At 36.4% G+C, this 18,469-nt stretch overlaps 2 long non-coding RNA genes across 2 annotated transcripts; both read right to left on the bottom strand.

Moving 5' to 3' along the window:
• Positions 1-2,106: 2,106 nt before the first annotated feature.
• Positions 2,107-13,659, bottom strand: LOC147004944 (uncharacterized). Its single transcript, XR_015046818.1, has 4 exons — positions 13,387-13,659; positions 9,317-9,529; positions 6,301-6,431; positions 2,107-2,277 (listed from the first exon to the last, which is right to left on the bottom strand). It is a non-coding gene; the product is annotated as an uncharacterized LOC147004944 (long non-coding RNA).
• A 154-nt stretch (positions 13,660-13,813) lies between these two features.
• On the bottom strand, positions 13,814-18,291 carry LOC147004943 (uncharacterized). Its single transcript, XR_015046817.1, has 5 exons — positions 18,245-18,291; positions 15,332-15,409; positions 15,135-15,227; positions 13,972-14,017; positions 13,814-13,873 (listed from the first exon to the last, which is right to left on the bottom strand). It is a non-coding gene; the product is annotated as an uncharacterized LOC147004943 (long non-coding RNA).
• Positions 18,292-18,469: the final 178 nt, after the last annotated feature.

Here is an 18,469-nt window from a genome sequence, read left to right as displayed (position 1 = left end):
TCTTTGTTTACTGCAAACTTCTTTTTCCTGGGCTGGTTCTACTCCCTGTTATCAGCTTTCTTCAGCAAATAGCCTATGGCTCTGGCATCTCAAAAATCTTGATTCTCCAAAGAAACTTCAATGATATAGCTCCTTCCACAAATGAACTTTCGGGTTCCCCCAATGGGCTAACTTCACTTCTCCAGCTCTGTACTCTATAGCATTCTAAGCTCTCTACTCTTGCTGCTGTTCTTAGTGATCATCACATGGTACTGGCATCTCCAATACACGGGGATCTTCAGTTGCAAGTAGGCTTCAGCAATAACATCTCACAGGTTCTCTTCATAGTGCCAAGCATTATCCCTTCAGTCCAGAACTGTCAATTGCAATGGAGGCTGCCTCTCCACCAATGGCCTTCCTTGGCTTCTGATAATGCCATGCCACAGCTGCTCTTTATGACCCCTTCATGCCTTTAATACCAGTATCACCAGGGTAACTCTTACACATTGCCAAGTACAGCTGGACCATAAGGTACAACCTTAGCTATCTCTGGAACACTGCTTCTTTGTGCTCTCAGAAAACACTTCCCAGAAGTTATCACCTCAGTGATGCTGGTTTCTTCTTAATCACCACTAATTTCTTAGCTACAGCCAACCAGCATCAATTGTCCCAGTAGTCTCTTGCTTCTCTTGAATATAAAGCCAGAGACACATGGCTGAAGCTGTCTAGTTCTGCAGCTTGCAGAAATTAGAACATGGCCCCCGTGTTCTATTACATTATCAGTAGCTCTATTTTCCAACTCCTTCACTGTCTATGCTTGTTTGTTCCAAATCTTGCTCTTTAGAGTGACCTTAAATTCAGAGACACAGGAAAACACCCAACTGACCATCCTACTCTGCTTACATCTAGAAGTGAAACATTCTTTTTTTTTCCTCTTCTCCCTTTATGTTTTTCATTAATTTTCTCAACTGTTATACATCTTTACTATCCAATGCTCTTCTTTTTTAAATTAGATATTTCCTTACTTACATTTCTTTTTTTTTAATTTTCTTTTTTTTTCATCTTAGGTATATTTTTAATTAGGTATTTTCTTTATTTACATTTCAAATGTTATCCTCTTTCATGGTTTCCCATTTGAAAACCCCCTATCTCATCCCTCTCACCCTGCTTATCAACCCACCCACTCCTGCTTCCTGCTGCTGGCATTTCCCTATAATGGCTCAGCAAGTCTTCACAGGACCAAGGGTCTCTCCTCCCATTGATGTCCAACAAGGCCATTCTCTGCTACATATTCACCTAGAGCAATTGGTCCCTGCATGTGTCCTCTTTGATATGTGATTTAGTCCCTTCTCCTCCTCTATGTTGTCTTAAATACCCTTTGTTCAAAAAAACTACTTTCTGATAACTTATATTTTTTGCCTGTCAGCTGGTTACTTGCTCTGCCTAATGACTAATGGTTGACATTATTTACCTTTGGAATAAAGTTGTGTGCTAGGGTTGAGGCACAACAGAAGAAAGAGAGACTTTGTTTACAATAAGCAGACAGCTCTTGGTTTAAAGCTCTGTGCTAGGGGTGAGTTACACCACAGCAAGGGATTTTCAGTAGGAAACACAGTCCTGGGGTTCAAGTGTGATCAAACATCCTGCAGCATTAGCCAGTAATGCCCTGTTCATTGTATAAATGGAGCTCTCTGGGAAATTTTTCGGTTGTTTCTATGCATTTCTGAGTTCCTCATCATGGGAATTCCAAGGAACATCACAACTGGGCTCTTCAAGCTGTTGCACATGACCAACAGGGACCCAAAATCATCTAGGAAACCCTGATTTATTAATTTATTAAATTTACAGTGAAAAGATCAGCTTAGCAACATTGGTAAGGTCCTGAAACACTTGCCCCTCCCGAAGGGAGAGGCTAATTAACATTTCTCAGACCACAGGGTGGGAACTGACCTATGGATGGGGACATATTCTGAAGGACAGTCTGTTGCTCACCTTCAGACAAGGGATATCCTTGTCAACTCATTCCCTAAAACCACTTTAAATGGTGCACTGCTCTGCCAATCATATTGTACCTAGTTGCTGATTCTCTATTCTACCCCTGAAAACCATATAAAAACTCACCAGTTGGGTGATGGGGGCTGCTGCCTCTCTTTGGGTCTGGGAAGAACCTGGTGCACTGGAACAATTAATTCCTCTTCCTTTTTGCATCAATCCCAGCTCCATGTGTTTCACTCACAGGATCTCCAGAAAGCTAAGGCTCCCTGGAGTCTTACAACAGCATTCTGTTTGCATATTTGCCTGCAGGCCAGAAAAGGGCACCAGATCTCAAGGTTAACTTTCTAGATTGTTATCAGTCACCATATAGTTGCTAGAAATTGAGCTCAGGATCTCTTGAAGAACAGCCAGTGCTCTTAAACTCTGAGCCATCTCTCCAGCTCTGAAAACCCAGGATTTTAACACAAATGAATTTACTATCCCTCTTGTCACATAATATATGGCAAGGTGTCACCATTTCTGATTTTGGATTATTGTCCTAAGTGCTACTGAATAGAAAAGTTGGGATTCAGGAGTCAGCCCACAAACCACACAAACACTGCTCTCACTTAATCAGGCATAGTTTATAGAATGCACACCAATAAGGTCATCTTGTTCAGGAAACTTAAGACATGCCTGACCAAATGATATTTTATCTAAGGGAACTTCCATGAGAATAACATAGAAATTCATAAGTAATTATCAGTAAAAACTTATCAACGAAGCTTAAGCTGTACAGTCACACAAAATACATTTTGTAAAAATTACACTTCGATGGCCAGACATTTGTCTCCATTGGTAGGTGGAACTAATTGATCTTGATTAAAGTATGCATATACCCAAATAAAATTAATGAACGTTGCTCAGAAAATGAGATTATATTTTTGCAATAAACATACACAAATTTGTTCTCCAACTATAATGTGTACCAGTAAGAAGTCAAAGTATAATTCTATCCTATTATGAACAATAAGAAAAAATGAATTTAAGAAAATTTGTTAGCAACTTGGCATGCCATGTTGCTAGTCAGATTCCACATTCTTTACTTCCATTTGTTCAGGCATTCTCATAAGAGTGTCAAACAATGAAATATCACAGAAGAATGTTGTTGGGCCTACCAATACAACTTTTATAATTTAAACTAAAAAAGATGACTAATTTCAGTTATAAATAGGCAACCTGTGATTTATGACTCTGTGTATATAAAATATGAACTTATATATTTGCAGCATGTATACTTATATAAAATAAGATATTAAGAGGTTTATAGGGGGATTAGTGAAGTATTCTTTAAATAACCTGAATTCAAAAATAATCTGAAAACCTTAAAGCAGCTTGGTTATGACTTCTTTAACGAACAGTTTCCAGTAAATAAAAAATGATCTATGAGTTACACTTCTTAGCTATCTATGAAACTGATTGAAGATAGGGATTCAGCAGCAGAGTGCCATAAAAGGAAGACTACTCAAAAGACAAAAGAAAGAAAACCTCAAACAACCATGCTAAAACCCTCATTTGGATGTGAGATGATTAGAAGATAAACAATGAAAAAAAAAAAAGCTCAGCAGAGGTGGATCTCAGTTAATTACTTAGAAAAGATAAAATGCAATAATTGTAACAACAGGCTCATTAAACAAATGTGAACCCACAAGAAACAATGGCCTCCTCAGATCCCTTCTATGCAGTGGAGGGTGGAAGGTAAAGTTAGCCCAGAGGAAAAAAGCACATAGCACCACAAAGACTTATCACAGCTTCAAACTCAATTGTTCTCCATGAATTGTAAAAATGTTAAGTACAGACTAAACAAGAATGTGTTTAAATTTGTATCATCTGTTTCCTTGGGAAAAGACCTTTATGGAAGTGTATGAAAGGACTTTGTACAAAAATGTATTTATGCAGTAGGCAGAAATAAGAAGGATATCTAGAAATATCTGCGTGTTGTTCCCTATCTATAAAACACTAAGAAAACTCTTCTTTGATGATGAGTTACTAGGAGTCAGTTTATTAGATGCCCACTTGAACAGAGTGATGGTAGTAGGTACTCCATAAGAACTGTGAGCTGCCTACTACCATTCTTTAACAATAATTCAGTGGAAAGTCAGAATTAATTTTAATCTCTTTATACAATGGAAATGCTAATCCAGGCCAGCAAAATGGCTCAATTGGCAAAGGTACTTCCTGCCAAGCAGAGCAAAGAGATTTTGTTCCTGGGATCCCACATAGTAGAAAGAGAGACCCTATTCCTCTACTTGTCCTAAAACCTATATGTGTGTTCCATGACACACACTATTTTCAGATACATAGACACCCACAAATACAAAAACATAGAATGAATAAAATATTTTAAAAACTTTGATGTTAAATAAAGGGGCTAGAAAAATGGCTCAATAGCTAAGGCTACTTGCTGGTAGGTAGAGGACCTGGGTTCTGTTCCTGTTACCATGTTTAACCAAAGCTTCAGGGGATGTATTATCTTCTTCTGGCTGCTAGAATACTCTATACTCATATGAACACTACTCTACACAAACATGCGCAAGCATGCAGGCACACACACACACACACACACACACATGCACACACACAAATGAATGCACACATGTGCACACACACATGAAATTAATTTTAAAACTATTTTGAAAATTTAAAATAACAGTAGAGGCTATCTTGAGTTGTGTTTTATAACTAAATATGATATTTTGAAATAAATCTATATTTTATACATTTACCTAAATGAATTGGTTTAACAGTTTACTCTTGTCATTAGAGCTGATATCTAAAAAAAGCAATATCTAATTTAATACTCTACCTTAAGAAAATTTAGTTGAGGCTTAGGATTTTTCAACAAAAGAGAGTAGATACCTGTGTTATATTAAAACATAGTTTTGAAGACTCATGAATATTAATTTTTCTCTATTATTCACTAAATCATTCGACCCCATTTTTGGAAAATGTAAAGATAATTAAGGGAGATCAAATATTGTGGGTTGAAATAATGGATCACAATAAAGGCATGAGAAAAACTTAGCATTGCCACTATCGTGTACTTTATGCATATTAGAGTTGTGGCCTAGCATGGAAATAGTTCTCTTGTGAGAGCTGGTACTTAGCAAGTAATACTTCAAAAGAAACACACTCTTCCTAGTGCTTCTTCCTCCTTTCTTAAGAGCTCTGTGGCCCTGTGGTGTGGGTTTCATTGATATTCTCCTTTAACAAGAAGGGAAATGAGCAAAAGTTTCAGTAACTTGCTCATATCAATATACAACTCACTGCTGACCCGGGTTACAACAAGCATGGCTATCTCTCTGGTAGCAAGAATTTCGTTTTTAGCACATCTGATTCCAGTTTCATTCAAGGCAGAGATTTATCGTATGTGAGGTGACAGAATAAAGCTGAATACCTTCTAATAGCAACTCAGTGCTTACAGAATATATGTGAATACATTGCATCTTGAAGTTAGTCAAAAAATGTGTTCAAGCATAGGAGGAAATGTAACCTTCTCCAGGAAATATGAAAAGGCTTCAGACTCCCTTGCTTTTAAGGTCTATTAGGACAGTCCATTTATATCAGTCACTTTGTTTTAGCCAAAGAAGTGGTATACATCATCAGCTGCCGTAAGATATAAACAATAGAGAATTGGTGTCACAAGTGAAATTCTGTGGCATTTCATCCTTAATCTTTCCCATGTATGGGACACTTTCTCTCTCTATGAGAATGTTAATCTCCTCAAGGTTGGCTACTTCTGCCTTCTCAGCATAGTTAACTTTAATGCTTGGCAAATTTGTCCAAATACTTCTGTTTCACCTTTTAGAAAAGTTCCATCTGGTAGTTGGTTGGGTTTTTGGGTTTTGTAGCACTTGCAATTTTATTGAAACTATTTACATTTGATGGATTCAAAAATAATTAAAGAGAAATTAAATTTTTATAAGAAATATATGCTTTTAAAGATAATTCTAAGATTAACTGGTATATGTAATCTATCTTTCTAGGCAAAAATAAAAATAGCTACATAATTGTTCAATAAAATATAAATTTAATTTTGAAATGATCTTGATAGTTCACCAATGCTACAAAGTGGTCTCTGAAACTACACCAAATAAGAGATTTTTTATATACCCATTTGTCCTAAATGTCACAGTATTTCCAAATGGCTTCCCACAAATAGTATGAGTGGACCAAGCTTCACAGGTCTGTCAATGAAAGCATGACAAGTTAAAAGTATATTATGTAACTACTTCAAATATATATATATATATATATATATATATATATTTCATATTTTTAACATACCTTATTAACTATTTATGGGAAGAAATTCACTATCCAAGCTGCATAGATCAGAGACAATGTATTTCAGAGTTGATGTTCGCTGCCCATTTGATTCTCTGGTACTTTGTTTTTGAAGTGCTAGATTCTGGCTGCTGTAATGGAATACTGTTGAGTAGGTGATTTAGCAAGCAAACAGATTTTTTCTTCTAAGTAGGAATGTATTCTATCAAAAGACAAGGGTTCTGAAGCAAAAAAGTATCTATTGAAAGCCATATTTCTGATCATAAATATTGCCTTACTGATTCCTCAGGTGATAAAGGAAGAAAAGATAGAGAAAGAGAAACATTGAAATTAAGGAAAAAAGTGGGGGCCAATATATAAAAGGAAAGAAGAGAGAGAGGAGAGGAAGTGGATGTCAGAGGAGGCAAAGATGGTGAAGAATGGGAATAGGAGGAAACAAAAAAAGAAGGTGAGAAGGTAGAGAGGCAAGAGAATAAAGAAGAAAATGGAGACTATAGAGTGCATAAAGGAAGAGGCTAGAGAAAAAACTCTAAAGCACAGGAAGGGAAGGAGTGGGAGAGGAAGAGAGATTGAGGCAGAGACTGACAGAGACAGATAGAGACAAAGACAAACAGAGACAGGAACATAGATAGAGACAGAGACAGAGACAGGAACATAGACAGAGGCAGAGACTTCTGTGCACCTTTGTGTAAAAGCAGGAACCTCATTCATCAAGACTACCTTCATTGCCTAATTAACTCCCACTTTTTAAATGTATGATTCATTACACAATGCACATACATTCTAACTGTTTGATGTTATGGTACCTGCATAGGCTTTAAAAGATATTTTATTAATTCCTTGAAAACTTTACATAATATATTGGGACCTATGACTGCCCATCAACTCCCCCATTTACCACCCTCTCAACCCTCCTTTTCCTTCCTACCCAACTCTGAGATGATTTCTTGTTTTTCTTCTTTCTCCAGTTTTTGATACTTAACTTATCTTGGAATTGGACCCTGTTCTGTTGTGTGGTGAGTCTACCAGCAGTCATAATATCAAAATATAGGCTTTTCCTCCTCAATAGCAACCAAGTACTAATAGCTTCTGAGCTAGTGGTGAAATTACATACCAACTTTTCTCATGTACACTGTAGTTTTTCCTAGCTGAAATTTTTGCATAACTTATGTATGCTGTCACATAATTTTGAATTCATATGTTTATTTTCCATGTGCTTGGAAAACAGTTTTCTTGATGTTATCTAAAACCTTGGCCTTTCTAAGCTTTCTGGCCCACTTCTAGATAATTTGCTGGGCCTAAATATGACACATAAACATCTGATTTACAGCTGAGTACTAGACAGCTTGTTTTATTCTTCCTGCTGAAATGCTTGGGGCTCTATATTAACTACTACCTACTACAACAAATAGAGGCTTTTCTTTAGAGGTCGGAGAGACTCTCTGATCTACGGGTACAGGAGTAAGTCACTAGGAATGGTTTTAATACTATACCTATTAAACAAAATAATAGTACTTCATTCTCCACTAGAAACTTTGAATTACCTAGCCACAAGTTTTGTTGTACTTAATATTTCTAAGGTTAGGTTTGATCTCATGGAACAGGCCATTAATTCAAACATTTGTTTGGGTACTCCAAAGAAAGGTATGTTACCATTCAAAGAGTGGGCCTAATTTGTCAATCCAGTCATTGTGGCTTTAAGAGTTCACATCTGGGTGAGGTTGAGGCTAACAGTTCTCCTCTAACAGCCTACATAGCACTGAAGACATTAGAGTTGAAGCTTGAAGTTGAGTACCAGATTAATGTCTACATGTTCTATGATTCAAATATGTGATGTTTTTAGCATTAGGCTCCTACTGTCAATTTCCAGAGGGTAGCCACTATTTGGAATATTCTCTAATTTGAGGGAGGGGGATGTCTTTATGAACCTATTTACTAACATTTCACCAAGAGGTGACCCATTCCTGCAACTCGGTATTTAATCTGGTAGCAGGGAAAATTACTTCTAATATGGCCTCTCCCATTAAATCTTTGCATGTATAGGTTATATTTTATGAAATTCTTATAGTAGCAGATTTCCATGTGGCTTTTTCAAAAGACCATGAGTGTTAATTATTCCTCCCAATATTCCCTGTTTACCCTGTGATATATTTATAAAAAGATAAGTAGAGAAGGAATATGTTCTATGGGGGTGTAGTCAGGTATGGGGGAAGGGGATGTCACAGTGGGCCCATAACAAGGCATCCCTTCCCACTGAGCGACCAGTCATATGAAGGTATAGTATAGAATAGAGTTTATTCATGGTATGGGGAGGGGAATTAAGAGAGTAGTAGAGTCAGAGAAAAGTAGAGAGAGAGAAAAGAAGTAGAGGCCAGTCATGGCTACAGGGAGAGGGATGAGTAAGGGAGCAAGATCCCAAGAGAGCAAGAAAGGAACAAGAGAAGGAGGAGGGGATGAGCACCCCTTTTCATAGTGGGTCAGGCCTACCTGCCTTTGCCAGGTAACTGTGGGGTGGAGTTTAAACAGAATGCTAACACCCTGCCTTCCAGTTCCTATCAAATCTAATGATTTCAGTTCTATTATTGCACTTAACTCTTTATACTACTGTGCTCTATCTTCTGTCTTTCTGTTCTTTGTAAGTATCCCCTGACTAAATTTCTGGCCTATCTTGCTTTTCCAAGTAGAACTTAGAGACCAAATTTTTTGGGTTTACACTCCATCTTATAGAACCTAACCCAAGTTTGAACTCAAGTAAACTAACAGGCCAGTGCCTGGCACCAGTTTCCAGGCTACCCCCCTCCACACACACACACACACACACAAGACCTGTGTCTCCAGGTTATTCTCCCAACAAATTTGCACCTGCATATTACAAGCCCTCCCTGCCTAACAATCACCAGTCATGAGGAAAACAGAAGTTAATTTTATGGTTTGGCTTCTAGCACCAGCCAAATATGTTGAAGACCATAGTAGCCCCACCCCCAATTACATGGTTAGCCAGAGTAGAAACACTCACCCTTCTCTTGATATTTCCTATAAAACCTTGTCCTGAGGAGTGTTATGGCTTTTGTCCACCGAAACCTTCCTGTGGGTCAGCATGACTTAAGCCCAAGTTTGAACTTTCAGAGTTCACAAATGCTTCCTGGTACTACAGAACATGAATCTCTGATGATCCAATGTTATCACCATGAAAGGAGAGAAAAATACATGATTTCTGGTCCTGTGTTGCCTTGGTGGAAACAGAAGGTAAATACATCACTGTCTTCACAAAAAATTGAAGATTTCTGTCGCTTTAGAAATTTATTCTTGAGTTCTTTCAACTAATTTGCTCCCATATATTCATCTTAAAAAATTAGGAAGTTAATATCTTTGACAAAAAATTTTAATTTACATTTCCTATATTGTCATGTAAAGTGATCATATGGTATCAGATACTTGGCTTTGGCTTCGTTTGATTCCTGTTGTATTTGAGATCGGTGCACATTGTCACTCATGTGTGAGGCAGCTAATTTCTGCTGATGTATTAGTCTTTCTGCTTACATATTTGTCTGCATATTGCTCCTACAATTGAAATATATTTCAAATAAAGCAGTTGTGAATATAAGTGAATGTTAGTGATATACATCTATGTTTACTTCCTTTTTGAAAAATGTCAAAATACATTTGGCTGTTAAAGGAAAGGTAAAAAAAATATTGCCTAGTCACTATCTTATTTTGTTGCAGAATTCAACATCATACATCTATGTATGTAGTGTATGTGTTTTAACTATTGACATTTTACTGAGTGAGAAATGAAAGCTCTTTATGGATTTAAGTGTAGCCCTCTTGACACACACACACACAGAATCATATTTTTTAAATTTCACAAATTTATAGTAATAGTTACTTCAATTTTATATTTCATTTGTTTAAGACTATAGACTATATTTACTTTTCATGATTAATTACATAATTGGAGATTGTACCACTAATTATGATTCCCAAGTTGACAATAATATATAAAATTAATGTTGTGTATCATTCCTGATACTTAAATTTCCCATTTATATTAATAATGGCATATCATCCCATTTACCTTATTGTTAACTTTTATGATTATGGATAATTCTACTGAATTATTTCTTTCTATACCATAAGTCCTATGTGACATGTTTATTATTGTTACTTTAAGTTACAATGAGTCATTTAGTAACATTTGTTTAAGAGATAAGTAACTTTTGTGCCCACATTTATTTAGCATTATCTTCAGATAACATACTGTCTGAGCTTTCATTTTTCTGAAAATAACTATTCAAATGCAATGTTGATATATGTCCGTTTTAAATGTATATCTATGTCTATCACTCTCTCTGACATATATATACATATATTTATATGATGAGATATATCACCTCATTATAAAACATATAAAAGTCATTATAAACTATAAAAATTTTATATATAAATATATATATATATAATATATACAAGTCATGTATATATATATATGAAGACTCTTGTGCAATTGTATCGGATCCTTTCCTGATTGGTCTTTCAGAGTTCACAAATGCTTCCTGGTACTACAGAACATGAATATCTGATGATCCAATGCTATATAAAATATATATAAAAGTAAAAAATATATATATAAAAGTACAATATAGAGCTGGGCATGGTGGTACATGCCTTTAATCACAACACTTATGAGGCAGAGGCAGGCAGATTTCTGAGTTTGAAGCCATCCTGGTCTACAAAGTGAGTTCCAGGCCAGCCAGGGCTATACAGAGAAACCCTGTCTCCTGAAGGAAAAAAAAAAACTATATATATATATATATACAGAGAGAGAGAGAGAGAGAGAGAGAGAGAGAGAGAGAGAGATAACATTAGGTTGTGGTTCTATCTGCTTTTCAGCTTTACTTTCATAGGCATATTAACTTAAGGTTCTATGAGCTCGGGGTAGCTGTGGCTGTTACCTCGCCAAAAATCATGCCTGAAAAGAATAAAGAAGGTGGGAAAGGTCTCCAGATGAATTTTTCCATTTTCATCTGAAGTATAAAAGGCTTTTCCAGAAGCCTTTGCAGCCATCACCAGAACAGAGCTTCACAGTTACTACTGGGTTCGGTCAGACTGGAAAATTTAGGATCTGACTTTCCACCCTTTGCCATATGACAAAATAAACGGTTTTCAGTATGAATTTAGCCTCACACATCAATTATATTTGTCTCAATAGGAAAAGGAAGAAATGATCTCAAAGATACCCATTTCAGACTCATGGAGAAGCTAATGGGTCCAAGATGTCAATAGCAGCTTTAATTATCAGATGATGTTTTACACTGATACATTGGGAGCCTACAAGCATATCAACTTCAGTTGTCTGTTTCTTTGTATTTAAATTTTAGAGCATATTTTCTCATTTATTTCATTTATGACCATTTCCCTTACAATTCTAAATTATATTATGCTCCTTTTTTTCTACTATTAAGACTCTGCTTCTTTTCTTCTGTGTCTCATAGATTCTGTTCACTAGTTTTTCTATATATCTTTCATTTTCCCATGCACAGTTTTACTAAATTATTTTTCAATATTACATATTGTCATCTATTATTTTTCAGACCTTATCCTTAATAAAAATATCAATGCTTAACAGATCTTTTGGAAAACAACATATCAAATTCAAAACACCTGCTTCTGAAGACTAGGCTTTGAGGTCATTGTCAATTTTTGTTTCAATCAGCTGTAAACAAAACAAAAATATCAAGGTATGAAGTGGGGTTCCTATCTATGGTGGTGTGAATAATAATGGCCCCATAGATTCATACATTTGAAAAATGGACCCAGTTAGTGGGACCCTTTGGAAAGGGTTGTGGCTTTGTTGGAGGATGTATGTCACTGGCAGTGAGCTTTGAAGTTTCAAAAAAGCCACATCATGCTCTGTTAGCTTCTCTCTCTCTCTCTCTCTCTCTCTCTCTCTCTCTCTCTCTCTCTCTCTCTCTCTCTCTGCAAGTTAGGGTGTCTTCTGTGTTTTTCTCTGTCTCTACCTGTCTCTGTCTGTCTCTCTGTCTCTGGTCCACTCTTTGTCTCTTTCTGTGTCTCTCTCTGTTATTATCTGCCTCCTGTCTCTCTGTCTCTGTCTCTCTCTCTTTCTCCCTCCTACTTGCAGATAAGATGTAAATTACTAGCTACTTCTGTAATACCATGCCTATGTGGCTGGTGTCATCTCCTCCAATATGATGATCATGGATCCTGCTTCTAAACTGTAAATTCCAGTAAACACTTTTTTTCTAAAAGTTGCTGGATCATAATGTCTCTTCACAGAATTAGAAATGTAACTAAGGTACTATGTATAAGAAATTTCTTGTCTGTTTTATTATAAATAATTCTGGAATTTGGGAATTAAAAACAATGTAAAATCTTTACTGGATTAAGGTCCTCTGTCATTTGACAATAACTTTCTTTTTTACCATTCATACAAATATTTATTTTGCCAACCATAGAAAAGAATATTAGTACAGACATTAAAATGCTTTAGATCTGGATATATGTTTGCTTCCTTTTAAATGTGAACTAGTAAGTAACATTATTACTGGTGTATGTAGAACAGACCAATTATTTTTGGTTGAGATGTTTCAACAAGTGTCAAGAGACAAGTGTGATATCATAATCTACCAAGACAATAAGAAAATTGAGATCACAGGTTTCAGAGGAGAATACTTTTCTCTCATTCTAACTGCAGACAAACATGACTGAACAATGGCCATGGCATTTTACGGTTTCTAAATCAATATCAATGAGTCTATGAGGTGTAAAATAGAGGGAGCTGGTGTACAGTTTTTCAGGGAGCAGAGAATGATGCTAAGTAATCAGGACTACTGACTGAAGGAAAGAATTACTTTATAAAAACGAGAAGTGAAGTTCTTAGCATCTTTCTTCCAGAAAAGCTATTTCAAATTTACTTATAGTAGTTGTAGAGTGTTATAAATTAGATATTATATATGGGAATGTTTATATTACCTGAAATTTTAATATGATAAAGAATCACCTTGAAGCAAAGATATTAGACTAATCTGTAATAGGTTATAGGAATTAGGTTAATTAAGATAGACTAACCTGGTTAGTTCATGTTGTTGTTCCACCTATAGGGTTGTAGACAACTTCAGCTCCTTGGGTACTTTCTCTAGCTCCTCCACTGGGGGCCCTGTGTTCCTTCCTATAGATGACTGTGAGCATCCACTTCTGTATTTTCCAGGCACTGGCATAGACTCACAGGAGACAGCTATATCAGGGTCCTTTCATCAAAACCTTGCTGACATATGTAATAGTGTCTCGGTTTGGTGGCTGATTGTGGGATGTATCCCCAGGTAACTAACCAGTACCCCCAGAGTTTGTGTCTCTAGCTGCATATGTAGCAGAAGATGGCCTAGTCAGCCATCAATGGGAAGAGAGGACCCTTCGTCTTGCAAACTTTATATACCCCAGTATATGTCCCAGTACAGGGGAATGCCAGGGCCAAGAAGTGGGAGTGGGTGGGTAGGAGAGCAGGGCAGGGGGAGGGTATAGGGCAGGTATAGGGTATAGGGGAATTTCAGGATAGCATCTGAAATGTAAATGAAGAAAATATCTAATAAAAATAAAATAAAATACATTAGAGAAAACTAAAAAAAAAAAAAAAAAAAAAAAAAAAGATAAACTAACCTCCTCTCACTGTGGGAGAAATGACTTTATCAGATAGGATCCCACACTGAAAAAAAGAGAAGTAAGATAGCAAAACACAATAAATCATTTCCGTGTCACTACTTCCTAATCACAGTTTCATGAGTGACCAATTGCCTGAGAATTGTGAGTCCATAACCTCTGTGCCTTGGTGATGGACTGCACCTTTGAATTTCTAGCCAAATTAATCCCTTCATTCATTTTTTACTGTATATAGTTTTTATGATCCTGAAATGATAAAGTAATTGTATATCATATCTCCCCTTCCCTTTCCTCCATAAACTTCATCTTCACATCTATTATTTTTCAAATTCATGGGCTCTTTTTGTGTTAATTGTTATTGGTCTTAGTGTGGGGTAACGGTGGTATTCTTTAATACATAAATACAGCTTGATCAGTCTCTAGTAATTGATGTTACTTTTTATATGTGTTTTTTGTGGCATTAAATAACCAGTTGGTGTTCGATTCCCTTGAAAGGCCATTCTCTGACTTTCAACATCCCTTAGTTGGCACAAATTCTTGCTCTAGGGTTGAGGCCTCCTGAGTCTTCTTTCTTTGACAGCAGTACATCTGTTGGTTGTCCTTGTTCAGATTATGCTTAGGCAGCCATGCTGTTGAGACTTACTGGTGTAACTTTTCTAATAGTTTAAGGAGGCAAAATCTGCTAGAATTGCTCTAACCCCTCTTCCACAATGAAATGCCCAAGCTATTGAAAAAATATGAACTGATAAAGGAAAAAAGGTGTTTTGTATCTGAGTTTTATGCAGAGTAAGATGTACACAAGAGAGCACAAGACCTTCAAATTTGACCATTAATTCAAACATGTATATTTATTTTTTAATAATAAAGCCTGCATCTGTGTATAAAGGATTGGCATCACACCTCCTAAAGAAAACATACAAACATACAGAAAACCCATGGAAGATTATACAGTGTCTTGATAAACATAAGTAATTACCCCAATGAACTCTAATCCCGCACTTGTTAAAATAGCCATAACCAAGAAGATGTAAGACTGACATGTGTATGCATACCTCATGTGACAGAAGAAATATTTGCCATCAACTGCTTTCTGATAAGACTACATAGATATTTCAAGGCAATGTTATGAAATTAATTTTTTCTTAGTTGTTTATAAACCTTACCTATATATCTTGAAAAACTTGACTTCAAAATAATGACTTCATGTTTTAGATAAATTCTGCTGCAATACACTATCAAGATGAAATTCACACGAGCTGGTAATAAAATTTCAAGAAAAGGTTCAAACACTAAAAATGTACTTAAGAAAACAAAATTAAAATTTACATAAAGGCCAGCCCTCCAACCATCAAATACATACCAAAAAACTTGAAATTGGCATGTCCTCTTAATGTTTACTCACCATCCTCACTGTGTCATTTTACCCAATTGCCAAGATCTAAAACAACCTCAGAAATGAAATAGTAAATAGATTTGACTATATATAATGTAGTACTTTCTGTAATAAAACAAGTGTGTCTAAAAGTAGATGCTGTATCAGTGAACAACAATAAAAAAGAAGATGATAAATAGATAGGTAGATGGAAAAATGATAGATAACAAAAACATTGATAGATTTTTTTCTAGATTCAAATTTACAGGTTTCTTGATGAAAGGATTTTTTTTTTCAAAAGTGGTTTCAAAGTATAATTTTAACATTATTTGAATGTATCTACCAGAAGGCTGCTTGGAGATCTGAGTAGCTTGAGAATCTAAAGGTCTTAGTGAAAAGGAGTCAATGTATTGATAACAAAGAAGTTATTGATGCTCCTTTCCTAATAGGTCCATTAAACTAATATAGCCATCCTGACAGAAATAATTTAATCTTCTTTACTCTGGGGAAAACCACAAGAGGATGCATACATTTTCCACGATTCAATTTATCATCAACATGAAATGGACAATTCTTTCATTTGCATTGATTGTCTTGTGCTTTTAACTCAGTTAAAGTTCAGGAAGAAGAGAGGTAAAGACAAATGAAACAAAAGTGATATGTCAATTCTTTGGATGGCTGTCAATGAGCCATGTGGATTTCCTCTAAAAATTCCAAGGACAATCATTCCATTGAATATTACTCTCACAATAGTCATAGTTAATATAAAAAAATTTGGTGTGATTCTAATCAAAATATTTTGAATATTTTCTTGGTTTTTTTGTTATTTAACATGAATTTGCAAATTGCTCTTTCTAACACTATGAAGAGTTGAGTTGGAATTTTGATGGGGATTGCATTGAATCTGTAGACTGCTTTTAGTAAGATGACCATTTTTACTGTTAATTACACTGACCCATGAGCTTGGGATATTTTTCCATCTTCTGAGTTTTTCATCAATTTCTTTCTTAAGGGATATGAAGTTCTAGTCATACAGATCTTTCACTTGCGAAAGATATTCTTAACAATAAATGAAATTCTGGGGGAATCCCACCATCCCTGACTTTAAGCTGTATTACAGAGTGATAGTAATAAAACTGCATGGCATTGGTACAGAGACAGGCAGGTACAGAATTGGAACAGAACGGATGACCTGGAGATGAACCCACACACCTATGGTCACTTGATCTTTTAAAAAAGAGCTAAATCCAGCCAGTGGAAAATAGACAGCATTTTCAACATATGATCCTAGTTCAATTGGCAGTCAGCATGAAGAAGTATGCAGATTGATCCATTCTTATCTCCTTGTACAAAGCTCAAGTCCAAGTGGATCAAGTATCTCCACATAAAACCAGATATGTTGAATCTAATAAAAGAGAAAGTGGGAAAGACCCTGGAATACTTGAGCACAGGGGAAACTTCCTGAATGGAAAAACAATGGTTTATGTTTTAAGATCAACTATCAAAGAATGGGACCTCATAAAACTAAAAAGTTTCTGGAAAGCAAAGGGCATTGTCAATAGGACAAAATGGGAATTTACAGATTGCAAAAAGATCTTTACCAACTCTACATCAGATAGAGGTCTCATATCTAAAATATACAAAGAACTCAAGAAGTTAGACTCCAGAGAACTAAATAACCCTATTAAAAAGTGGAATACAGAGCCAGAGGATTCTCAACGGAGGAATCACAAATGGCTGAAAAACACTTAAAGAAATGTTCAACATCCTTAGTCATTAGGAAAATATAAATCAAAATAACCTTGAGATTCCACCTCAAACAAGTCAGAATGGCTATGATTAAAAATGAAGGTGACAGCAGATGCTGGACAGGCTGTGGAGAAAGAGAAACACTCCTCCACTGCTGGTGGGACTGCAAGCTGGTAAGACCATTTTGGAAATCAATCTGGTGGTTCTGAAGAAAATTGGAAATAGTTTTACCTAAACACCCAGAAATATCTCTCCTCAGCATAAACCCAAAAATTATTCCAACATATAAAAAGGGCTCGAGCTCCGGTATGTTTGTAGCAGTCTTATGTATAATAGCTAGAAGCTGGAAACAATCCAGATGTCCCTCAACAGAAGAATGGATACAAAAAATGTGGTACATTCACAGAATGGAGTACTAGTCAGCTATTAAAAACAATGACTTCATACAATTCGAAGGCAATTGGAAGGAAACTAGAAAATATCATCCTGAGTAAGGTAAACCGGACATAAAAGAACACACATGCATGTATTCACTGATAAGTGGATATTAACCCAACAATCACAATGCCCATGTTACAACCCACAGAACATATAGTGCTTAGAAAGAAGACCAGAGTATGGATGCTTCAGTCCTGCATTAAGGGAAGAACAGGATAATCATATGACATGGAATTAGAATGGGACCAAGGAGAGAGAGGAAGGGAAGGAAATAAGGGGTGGGGGCAAGTATAAGGTACTGAAAGGGAGGAGAGAAAAATACAAAGGGCCAGGAAAAAAAAAGAGTATGGAAAAAAAGAGTATGGAAAAAAAAGGGTCAGGAAATTGAACAAAAATATGTAGGGGTTGGGAGGTGAGGAACAGAGGATAGCCTTTGTGGGTCTCAGACATCAGGGAATTGTGAGGCTCCCAAGACACAAAGGGGATGACCTTAGCAGAAATGCACAGAGAAGAGGAAGATAAAACCTGTAGAGACCACCTCCAGAGGATAGGTGTGCCTCTGCCCACCCCGACCCCGATATTGCCCTCTGCCAAGGGTTGGTGTCACCCACCCATCTCAAAGTTTTTAACCCAGAAATGTTTCTGAGCAAATGAAGAACAGGGACAAGAAATGGGGCAGAGGCTGAAGGAAGAGCCATCCAGGGACTGCCCTACCTGGGGATCCATCCTGTCTGCAGAAACCAAACCAGATACTGTTCTTGTGGTCAAGAGGCACTTGCAGACAGGAATCTCAAGTGACAGTTCTTTGGGAGTTCCAGCCAGCAACTGACAGTTAGAAGCAACCATTAGACTGAGCTCACAGAACTCCTTGTGGGACCTTGGATAAAAGCTGGAAGTGCAGAGGGGGTTTACAACTCTATTAGAAGAACAACATCTGCT

This window comes from Mus caroli, unplaced genomic scaffold (genome assembly GCF_978045245.1).
Source record: "Mus caroli unplaced genomic scaffold, Mus_caroli_1 scaffold_4, whole genome shotgun sequence".
In the NCBI taxonomy this organism is placed as follows: Eukaryota; Metazoa; Chordata; class Mammalia; order Rodentia; family Muridae; genus Mus; species Mus caroli.
This window is presented reverse-complemented; position numbering and strand designations above follow the sequence as displayed.